The sequence below is a fragment of the Cryptomeria japonica genome, chromosome 6 (genome assembly GCF_030272615.1).
Source record: "Cryptomeria japonica chromosome 6, Sugi_1.0, whole genome shotgun sequence".
NCBI lineage: Eukaryota > Viridiplantae > Streptophyta > Pinopsida > Cupressales > Cupressaceae > Cryptomeria > Cryptomeria japonica.
In genome coordinates, this window is record NC_081410.1 from 385905237 (window position 1) to 385916342 (window position 11106).

Here is an 11106-nt window from a genome sequence, read left to right on the forward strand (position 1 = left end):
TGGAGGATTTTTCTGAACCCCATTCCCATTCATTAGAATATGTGGAATAGTAGTCCTCTTGTTGAATTTCGGCAACTTTGATTCGCAATGCCTCTTTTGTTCTTTTATTATGTATCTTGGAATTCAGAAAACCAAGTCCCTTTGAGCGTTCCCTTCTTGTAGTTAACTCAGGTTGTAAGGGCTCCATGACGCCTTCTTTGCGTAACCTGAGAGGGCTTTTTCCATCATACCCGAATCTTTGCAGAATTTTGAAGCCTTTGCCATAGTTCTCACAGGGTATAATAATCTGATCTTGTGTGTCCTCTTCAACATCTTTGTAGAGCATTTTGTATAAATTTTCCTCTTCTAGTTCACCCCATCTTTGAAAGGTAGTAGGATCCCATTTGAGTATCATGATGGAGATTTGCTTGTTAGGATTTGGCCTCCCATATTCTTTTGGAGAACTCATGACTTGTCGTAAAAACATTGTCTGATTCAAAGTATATTCTCCCATGCCTTTGTCTTCAAACTTGCTTCTAAGTTCACCTTGTTTGGATGTCGAGGGTTTTAATGACTCAGGATCAATGTACGCCGAAGAAGGAGTAGCCTCACAATTACTGGGAATTATAGTCTCAGTATGTGATCTCAAGTTATTGCAATATATGAACGGATTTGGATCACCGTTGACCGTTACCTCGACTCCATTATGAGGAAACTTAATGCATTGATGGTATGTCGATGGGACTGCCCTCATTTCATGAATCCAAGGACGTCCTAGCAATATGTTATATGTGAGATCTAGATCTAGGACTTGACAAACCACGTCCTTTGTGACCGGCCCAATTCTTAGCGGTAAGGTAACTGTGCCCTTGGATGAACGCTCTTCATCATCATAGGCCTTGATGGTGATTTGGTTTGTAGAATTCACAGCTTTGTCAGAATATCCCAATTGTCTAATGGTGCTCAAAGTACAAATGTTTAGACCTGCTCCTCCATCTATCAGGACTCGCTTTATTCGATGTTTATGTATAAAGGCTTCAACGTGTAAAGGTGCATTATGTGGCTGACTTATGGAGGCGTCATCAGCTTCTGTGAATGTGAGGGAGTGTGGAACGGATAGGTATCCCACCATGGCTTGGAACTGGTCCACATTCAGATCAGTAGGGACGGCAGTGTCTCTCAAGATTTTGTCAAGGATAGCTTTATGAGCAGGGGATATGCGTAGAAGCTCCAGAATGGAGATGAGCGCGGGTGTCTTCCCTAACTGTTCTACAAGGTCATACTTAGGCTTGATTGATGAAGAATTGGTATTCTTAGTTGAGGCACCTGGCAACGTAATCTTACCTCGACGAGTTGTAACATGACATTCAGAAGTAGACTCAGAGGAAGATCCCACACCCTTTAGGACAATCTTGGGTCTCTGAGAAGGATTCTTAGGATTTTTGTTCTTGATAGTAATAGTAGAAATATGATTGTCCATCGAGATGTGATTGATAGTAGAATCATAATTGTAAGGTGCTCTAGTGTAATTGGCTTGATCATCTATGACTTTGCCTTTTCCTTTGTCGTGTTTTGGGAACGGTTCCTTAAACATCTCATGCTCTTGATTAGATGAATGTCCCTCAATCTCAATGTCGCCTCTATCAATGAGATCTTGCACAATGTTCTTCAATCGATGGCAATTACTTGTCTTATGACCCTTGCTCTTATGAAATTCACAAAACTCATCATCATTCCACCAATTAGGTTTGACCTTTGGCTCATATGGAGGAAAATCTGGAACTGTTATCACTTTGTTCGCCACAAGCTTTTTGAATATTGATTCAAGTGGTTCTCCCAATGGAGTGTACTTCCTTCGTGGTCTAGAAGTTGTTTGAGTATTCACTTGATTGTTTGTAGAACTTGATCCTGAAAAGATGAATCTGGGTCGCATCGTATTGGCATCAACAACACCATCATTAACTGTATTCTTGTTCTTATTCCAAAATCTTGGCTTGTCTTTTCCTTTAAAGTCATCTTTGTTTTCTTTAAATATCTTGATAACTCCTTGTTCAATTAAGACCTTTTCTGTTGCTAGGCCTTTTTCAATAACATCCTTGAATGTAGACAAACAAGCTTTTCTGAGATCATAGCCAATAGCCTTGTTAACATTTTGTGTGAACATTTCCACCATTTGTTTCTGCGGGATTTCGCAAGAGCATCTGCTAGCTAAGTTTCTCCATCTTTGTAAAAATGTTGCAAAAGATTCTCCTTCCTTTTGTTTAGTATTGCACAAGGTAGTAACTGAGACATCTGTTTCTATGTTGTAGGAGAAATGCTGAATGAATGCCTCTGCCAAGTCACCCCATGACTTAATACCGGGAGGTAATTGAGAAAACCATTCCATAGCTTGATCGCCTAAGCTTTGTGGAAACAACCTCATCAAGTATGTTTCTTCTGCCGCTACCTCAATGCAGGCTGTGAAGAATTGTCTTATGTGTGCCTTGGGGTCTCCTCTCCCTCTATATTTGTCAAATTTTGGCGTCACAAAGTGTGCAGGAAATGGGGGCATTGGAATGCTCTTATCAAAGGGATAAGGACATATATCTCTCATAGTGTATGTTGGTTTTGATGAACTCATGTCCTCCATCTTCTTTTGTAGATCTCTAATTTGTTGTTCCAAATTATTCTTGGGAGGAGATTGATTTCTTGTAGCATACCCCATGTTTGAAACACCCATTTGAGGAGGAGCTTGTTGCATGTATGGATGATACTGATCGTAGACATGTCCATATGGAGGTCTATATTGATGTGGCATATATGGAGCACTTGGCATAACTTCATGTTGAGGGACCCCATATCTGTTTTGTGCATATATACCATACTCAATAGGCATTTCATTTTCCATTGTGTTGCCCCCAATTTTGACATGAGGTCTCCTTGTGTCAAAATTTTGAGGATGTCTTTGAGTATCCACTTGTTTTGATTGATCCATACCTTGAGCATGTAATTGTGCATATTTGTCTGCATAAGGCCTCCATGATGGTCTTTGAGTGTAAGTATCATACGTTTGAGCTTGTGTATGTGGGATTGCTAGTTTTTGAAGCAAAACTGATGGTGACTCAGGCATCATATTATTCGGTCCTCTATTTCCTCCACTATTTGGTCTCCTTTGATCCATGTTGGGTTGAGTTTGTTGTGAGGGTCGACTTTCCATAAGTTGAGATAAGTCAAAATCATGCGGTATTTTAGCTCCACTTTGTGCCATCATGTGTAAAAAGTACTGACGATCTCTCCTCATTATCTCTTCAACCAATCTATTGAAATGAGGATTCATTATGGATTCTTCTATGTCTGCTGATAGTATTGAAGAGTTGTCAAGATTGTCATTGTGTGTAGCATTGTTGTTTATAGTATTTGCACTTTCCACATTTGGATTGTTTCTATAAACATTCATGTCTGGTAATGTAGTGTGCTCAGGATTGTAGAATAAATCATTGTCATACTCATAAGAACTCATGTTTGCGGACTCTTGAGCTTCTTTAGCTATTCTCCTAGATTTTTGAAGACGGGTTTCAACCATGAACTAGGTGTTTGACCAAGATGTGAGAGACTAGATGGAAAATGAAAAGAGTATGGAAGACCAAGAGTTGTATGGAGTGTAAATGAATCTTGAGGTGTACTTGCAATGTCCAAAGTGTAAGACCAAGTATGTAAGTAGTAGAGTAGGTGTGACTTCCAAAGAGAGGATCATTTCTCTTGATGAGGTAAGCTGACCTTGACTCTAAGTAAGACCAAATGAGACCCAAAGGTAAGAAACCTTGATGAGGGACCACTTAGCAAAGTGTAGTTGTATGTAGTGTGTTGAAAGAGTATGATGAGGACAAGCAAGTGACCTTTTGACTCAAGTTTAGACAAGTATGACTGTAAAATGAGATGTGAAGCAATGATGGACTGTATGAGACCCAAGAACAGATTGAATGCTAGATGAAACTTGAAGAAACAACCTAGGAAGCTCAAGTATTCCGAAACTGATTTCTCTTGTTTGTTGGACTTTGAAATTTGCAATTTTGAACACAGACGCGACTGTATCCTTCACAAACGCGGTTTTCGGACACAAACGCTACTCTGTTAAACACAGACGCGATTCTGAGATTTTCCTGTTTATGTTTGCTGGACTGTAAAGATTTTTTGCAATTCTGGACACAGACGCGACTGTATACTTCACAGACGCGATTCCCAAACACAAACGCTTCTCTGTTGGACACAGACGTTGATAAAAACACAGACGCTATTATGCCCTTCACAGACGCGCTTAGACTACGCAGACGCGGTTAAAACAGACACAGACGCGTTTCTGTAAACTTCGTGCAATTTTTTCAATCTGTGAAGTTGTTTTGTTGTGACCAAATCCGAATGTTTGACTGTTTTTCGTGACAAGAGGACACAATGTTGTTGAGGACTCAATGTTTGCAAGTGTTTAGACTTCAAAATGACTCTAAGAAAGTGTGTTGTTTGATGTAAAATTGTTTTGCATACACTTGAAAATGCAAAAGACACAATGTTTTGTTGTTTGGTCTTGAATGTTTTGAATGCTTAAAATAAGTCAAGCACAATTCTTATGGCTGGCCAAGACAATAGTTGTTGATCCCACATGGGGTTTTACCCCCGAGGCTACGCTATTCAGAGCGGATACTTAGATGCTTGACCTCACTGGCTCCACCCTCGGCACTCACTTCTCGGGTTAGCCAAGCATCAGTCCCCATGAAAACTCCCCATGGCGAACTTTGTATCTCTACTAAGAACCGTATGTGTGTGGGCCGCTACCAGAGGTCCGACCTCCTGCCCCAACAACTAGAAGGATTTGGGCTTCTAAAACAAAAAGGTGCTAGTAAGGGCATCCGCTCGTGTGGCCATACATGCGGCACTTTTAGCTCTGTAAATACAGAAGGCTCCCAGCCGGTAGGGGTTACGCCCTACAAATGATCAAATAAATTTGATCAAACGGGTTTATGGGGAGACATAGTGTCGGTATGAACTAATCAGCACACGTTATCCATAGTTTTCACCATGAATACATTTGATTATAGTGGTTCGGAAGAGGTGGGTTTTCCTCGCTACCACTTGGGTCGTTCTCTTCTCACTAGTAGTCCTAATGACCACACGGGAAGACAGGCCCTCTAAAGATTAAACAAAAAGAGTCTATTGCTCAAGACACAAAAGACAATGATTCAATTTTAGTGCACCAATGGAAGTGTTTGCTAATCTATGAAAACAAGGCACACAACAAAATTACAAAACCCTAGCAAAGGCCCTGCAACAAAATTGTTAGTAGTTTGGGTTGTTTCAAATGATAACCCCTTCTTGCAAGAACACAAGTTAGGTAAATTTTAGCAAACCCAAAAGACTTTGTGAAAAAGGGGCCTTCAACAAAAAACGTTTTTGCCTCCAAAGCAAGCTGCACAAACTTAGTTAGCTAGATTTGCAAGGGTTAGCCGAAAATAAACCAGATCTGAAACCCTAAGTATAAAATCCGAAAACCCGAATCAAAGAAAAATTTGAAAATTGCAAAACAGAAAGCACAGACGCAGTTATACCAGACACAAACGCGTCTGTATGACACAGACGCGGTTCTGTGATTCACAGACGCGCTCACAGAACGCAGACGTTTTTTCCGAACACAAACGCGGGCAGATTCAACACAGACGCGTTTTCAATTCACAGACGCGGCTCCAAAAACCTGCAAAATAAATTCTGACAAATACAAACGCGATTCACGATATTGCAGACGCTTCTGAAACACAAAAACGCGATCCGAAGGCTCGCAGATGCGGAAAAACCTAAAATGTCGTCGAAAATTGTCCGATCTGCAACTTCAAAAATGCAAAATCTGCAACAAAAATGTTAAATGCAAAGGGACAAGTGTCCCACGGGGCGTGCCAAAATGTATATGGTGAAAATGGATAACAACAATAACAATATTGAAAGGCTAAATGAATCCAACCACTAAACCCTAGCCCAACAATGAACAAAGATCCACCATAACATATGAAGATTACCTAAGACAATGCAAATCAAATGAAATCACAAAGATTATACCATCACATGTCCAATAGGGTTTGGATGTCCATTCTTCCTATCTCCATTGATCTTGCTTGATATATATTTGCTCTCAGATTTTTATGTGCACAAGAGCTCAACAAAGAACGGAATGTGGTTGCAAGTAGGATCGTAGTGTAGCCAAGTACTCCAAAATCAGTCATTAGTCATTAGGGTTTGACAATGAAGGAGGCATCTTCTTAAATAGAAGACACAATATGAAATGGAGGGATAAGATTGAGAGGTGTAAAAAGAGAGGTCGACTAGGATTAGAGGGTAGGTAGAAGAAATACCAAAATAATGAAAGAGGTAGGTAGTGTAGGAATTAAGAGATGAATGACATGTGTCATGTGTAGAAAAAGATAATGAATTAATTAAATAAATAAAGATTTATTTAATTAATAGAAGAATAAGACAATTAAATAAATAAAAATATTTATTTAATTTAGGAAAGGGGTAATTTAAATAAATAAATGTATTTATTTAAATAAGAAATAAGGCTAGAAGAGGATAAATGAATTAATTAAATAAATAAAGATTTATTTAATTAATAGAAGAATTAAGCTTAGATAATTAAATAAATAAAATATTTATTTAATTAGACATGACAATTTTAGGTGTCTACAGTAGGAACTATTTGATATCATGAACATGGATGACATTGTTGTTTACATTTTGAGAGGAGAATTTAATACCACTCTCTTGTTGTCTGATAAAAATGGGGGAGTAGGTTGGGTTGGACTTGTGCAAAAGGACTTCTCCTAGTTCGTTACAACAAATGGGATGATGGATATTAATTTCAAGGTGGGAAACTTCACATGGACCAATCGTAGACAAGGTTTTTTGAACAACGCAAAGAAGTTGGATCGCCTTTTTGTTGTGGGGAGATGGGTAAAACAACAATGGGTCTTTGAAGTTGAGATTCTTCCACTCTTGGGATCTGATCACTTCCCAATTAGCCTTATTATTCATGAGGATCTTGCCCCTATCAAATGTCCTTTTAAATTTGAAAATATGTGGCTTAGAGTGGATGGTTTTAGGAATTTGGTGGCTGGATGGTGGAATCAAGCTCCGAGATGGGAAGGTAACAATGCTTTTATTTCCTTCAAAAAATTGTAGTTTTTAAAGGAGTTCTTAAAGAGGTGGAATAGGGAACACTTTAAAAATATTTTTTTCTTTTGAAAAACTCCTCCTAGAAGGTAAACTTGAAGATCTTCAAAATAAAGTCATTAGGAAAGGTATGGAGAATCATGATTTTTTTTAAGAGAAATGTATCAACCAAGAATACACATAATTTCTAGCAAGGGAGGAGATCTTTTGGAGGCAAAAATCTAGAGAAACTTGGCTTAAAGAGGGAGACCGAAATACAAATTTTTTCCATAATTCAGCTAAGGCAAGGAGATCTTGCAATCACATTTTCTATATAAAAATCTTGAGGGGTTAATCTTGAGGGATCAAGAGGATATCAATAGAGAAGTTGTGCATTACTTTGGTACCCACATGAATGGAGATGCATTTATCAATGATGAGGATGAGATTTGGGATGTGATCCCAAAATGTATCTTAGCAATCTAGAATGACAAGCTCATGGAGACTATTAAACTGGAAGAAGTTAAAGAGGCTCTTTTCTCCATGGGTGGAGATAAAGATCCTAGTCTAGATGGGTTCTCAATGATTTTCTTCCAAAATTTATTGGGAGATCTTTGTTGATGATATTTGGGGTGTGGTGGAGGAACCCAAGAAGGGAAGATTCATCCTCAAAGATTTCAATTATACTTTTATTACCCTCATTCCTAAAAAGGAAGAGGTGTCATCCTTTGGGGGCTTCAGAACTATATCCCTTTTTAATGCCATATACAAAATCATATCCAAGGTAATGGAAAACAAGCTGAAGTGTGTCTTGCCATTTATTATCTTTGATGAGAAAAGTGGTTTTTCCCCCAATAGATCAATTTTTGAAGGTATCATCATAGCCCACGAAGCCATTCATTCGATCAGGTCTACGAGAATGAAGAGGATGTCGGTCAAACCTAATATCAGGAAGGCTTATGATGAGGTAAACCAAAATTTTCTTCTACGAATTCTTGAAAAGTTTGGTTTTTGTTTGGAATGGGTTGAATGGTGAAAAGTTGCATTTGTACACCAAGAGTCTCAGTTCTTGTTAATGGTAGCCCCCAAGGATTTTTTGAGACTTCCAAAGGAATCCGTCAAGGGGATCCCATATCTCCTTTTTTATTTATAATTATGGTCGAAATGTTGGGGAGACTAAATTCAAAAAGACGAGCAGATGGTTCTTGGAAAGGCATTAAAATTGCTCTTGGTTTGGAGTCGATATCCCACCTCCAATTTGTTGATGATACCTTCCTTTTAGGGGAGGCTTCTTGAGGGAATGATGTTTAATGAAAGTATTGATTGATAAATATAGCAGGGTTTCAAGTCAGAGAGTAAATTGGTGAAAATCAGAAATTTTCTTTTTCAATACTTCAGTTAACAAACAAAGGGAGATAGTGAGAATTTTGGAAATGAAGAGAGGTATCCTACTTGGAAAATACCTAGGTATTCCATTATTTGGGGGCACCAAAAGATCAAAGATTTGGAAGAGCCTTGTTGATTATTGTCTCAATAGGATGGATGGTTGGAGGAGTAGATGGCTTACCTTTGCTAGTAGAATTTTAATGTTAAAGGTTGTTTATCAACTATTCTCATTTACTCCATTATGTGTTCAAAAATTCCCCAAAAACTAATCAATATTATTGAGCCAAAAATGCGTAAGTTTTTTTGGAATGAAGCACTTGAACATGACAAAATTCCCCTTTTGGCATGGGAGAAGATTTGTGAAGCCAAACATGTAAGTGCAGTGGGGATCAAGAAGTGGCAATTCATGAATGAAGCAATGGGGGCAAAGTTGATATGGAATATGTATTCAAATCCAAATCAATTATGGGTTAAGATTCTTAAGGCCATGTATCTTGACTCTCAAGAGACTGAAAGGATTTTAACCATCCAAAATCCTCCTAGAGGCTCAACAATATGGAATTTCATTGTATCATGTAGGCATGTGATCACATACCACATCCCATGGCAGGTGGGAAATGGTTGCAAGGCGAAGTTATGGGAGGATTCATGAGAAGACTTCTAGGTGTTGGGGGATGAGTGCAGGTTGGAGTTTCTCAAAAAAATTTGAGTCAAAGATGGGCTCAAATATTCATAATTTATATGGAAAGACAAATGGTGAATGAAATTGAGGAATGGGGGTGGAAATTTGTGGATGACTTGGACACTGATGTTACACAAAAGGATACCTTGAGGGAAATCTTCAAGTCCAAAAATATTTTGCTCATAGAAGGATAAGACAAGGTTGTGTGGTGTGGGGCTAAGGATGGTAAATATTCAGTTAAGATTGGTTATAAATTGATTGATTCTACTATGATGGGAGAATAATGGCCAATTCGGTTGTGTTGGGGGAAAGAATGTTTACCTAAAGCTATCTTTTTCGCGTGGCTGGCTAATAGGGGTAGGATTTTGACTTGGGAAATGTTGAAGAGACTAGGTTTGAATGGGTCATCTAGGTGTGTTATGTGTAAAATTGATGAAGAAAATGTGAACCACCTTCTTCTTCATTGTAATTTGGCTAATGAATGTTGGTGAATGGTGACTCAAAAGTTGGGTTGGTAGGGCCCCTTTTTGGATTCTTTACTAAAGATTTTTTAGAGTTGGCATGTGGATGGTAGAAAATTTGCTTTCTCCAATATATGGAGGATTTGTCCTTCATTTATCATCTGGGAGATTTGGAAAGAAAGAAACATATGTATATTTCAAGGCTCTAAGGAGCCAATTGAAATAATTTGTAGAAGGATTGACATTTTGGTTGAGGAAGTGGTGGGAGCAGTGACTTCTCAACTTTTTTTTTGTAAAATCTTTTTCACAAAGGAGGATAGTCAAATCCAAACTGCCTGGCCAAGGATCAAACTTTGGCCTGTTAATGGACATATTCGGGTTAATCCTACTATGGAGGGCTTGGTGAAAGTTGAAAAGAGAAAACCAAGGGCGGGTTGGCTATAAGGTCAACTTTGATGGTGCATCCAGAGGAAACCCAGGTTCTTTTGGTGCAGGTTATGCTTTGCAAGATTGGCACGGTAACATCATCGCAATAGGGGCAAAAAAATTACCTAATGGAACAAACAATGACGTAGAGGCCCAAGCGGCTTTTCAAGTGGTTAAAATGGGCAAGTGGCTGGGCCTCAGGGAAATTTATTTAGAGGACAATTCTTGATCATTGTGAATGACATAAAAGATGGTGAAGCCTAAGTGTGGCATTTAAATAAATTTATTCAATCCATTAACCAATTACTTCACACCTTTTAGGAGTTTGAGGTTTCACATGTCCCACATGCAGGAAATGATATGGCAGATGCCCTTTCAAAATGGGCAACAAAATTAAATTCAAATTGTATGGAGGGGGTTTTGGAGGATTATCAAAATCTTACGGATTTTTCCCAATTGGATCGGGAGGGTGGTCACTCACTACCATGAGTAGATGGCAATCATTAAATGACTTGTTAGAAAATGTGATTTCACCCATGTGAGGTGTTTTTTTGAGGTGGCGAAGGTGGCATGGAGAGAATTTGTGTTGGTGGATGACATTTTTTTGCATTGACATGGAGGCCAACTTCTCACTCATTACTACTCGACAACAATTGGCCTTCCTGGGGATGATTTCTACGAAAAGAATCAAAGCCCTCTTCAAATTTCAGGATGATGCTTTTGTGGAGATCATGGTGACCTTGTTGGGTGACAATTTCATGCATTTGAAGCATAGGTACATGACAAATGTTGACATTGTGTTAATGGTGGTTGCCTAGGGTCTAGAATTGGGCTCTGGTGAGGAGGAGATCAAATGGGTCATGAATGAATGCATTCATGAAGACTGGACTTATAGGATGGGCGATTTTGGGTGCAGGTTTTGATATCCATGAAGGGATTGAAGGTGATGATGAGGATGTGTATGAGTTGGTTCCTTACATGCACTAGGCGATTGGAGAGAATTGA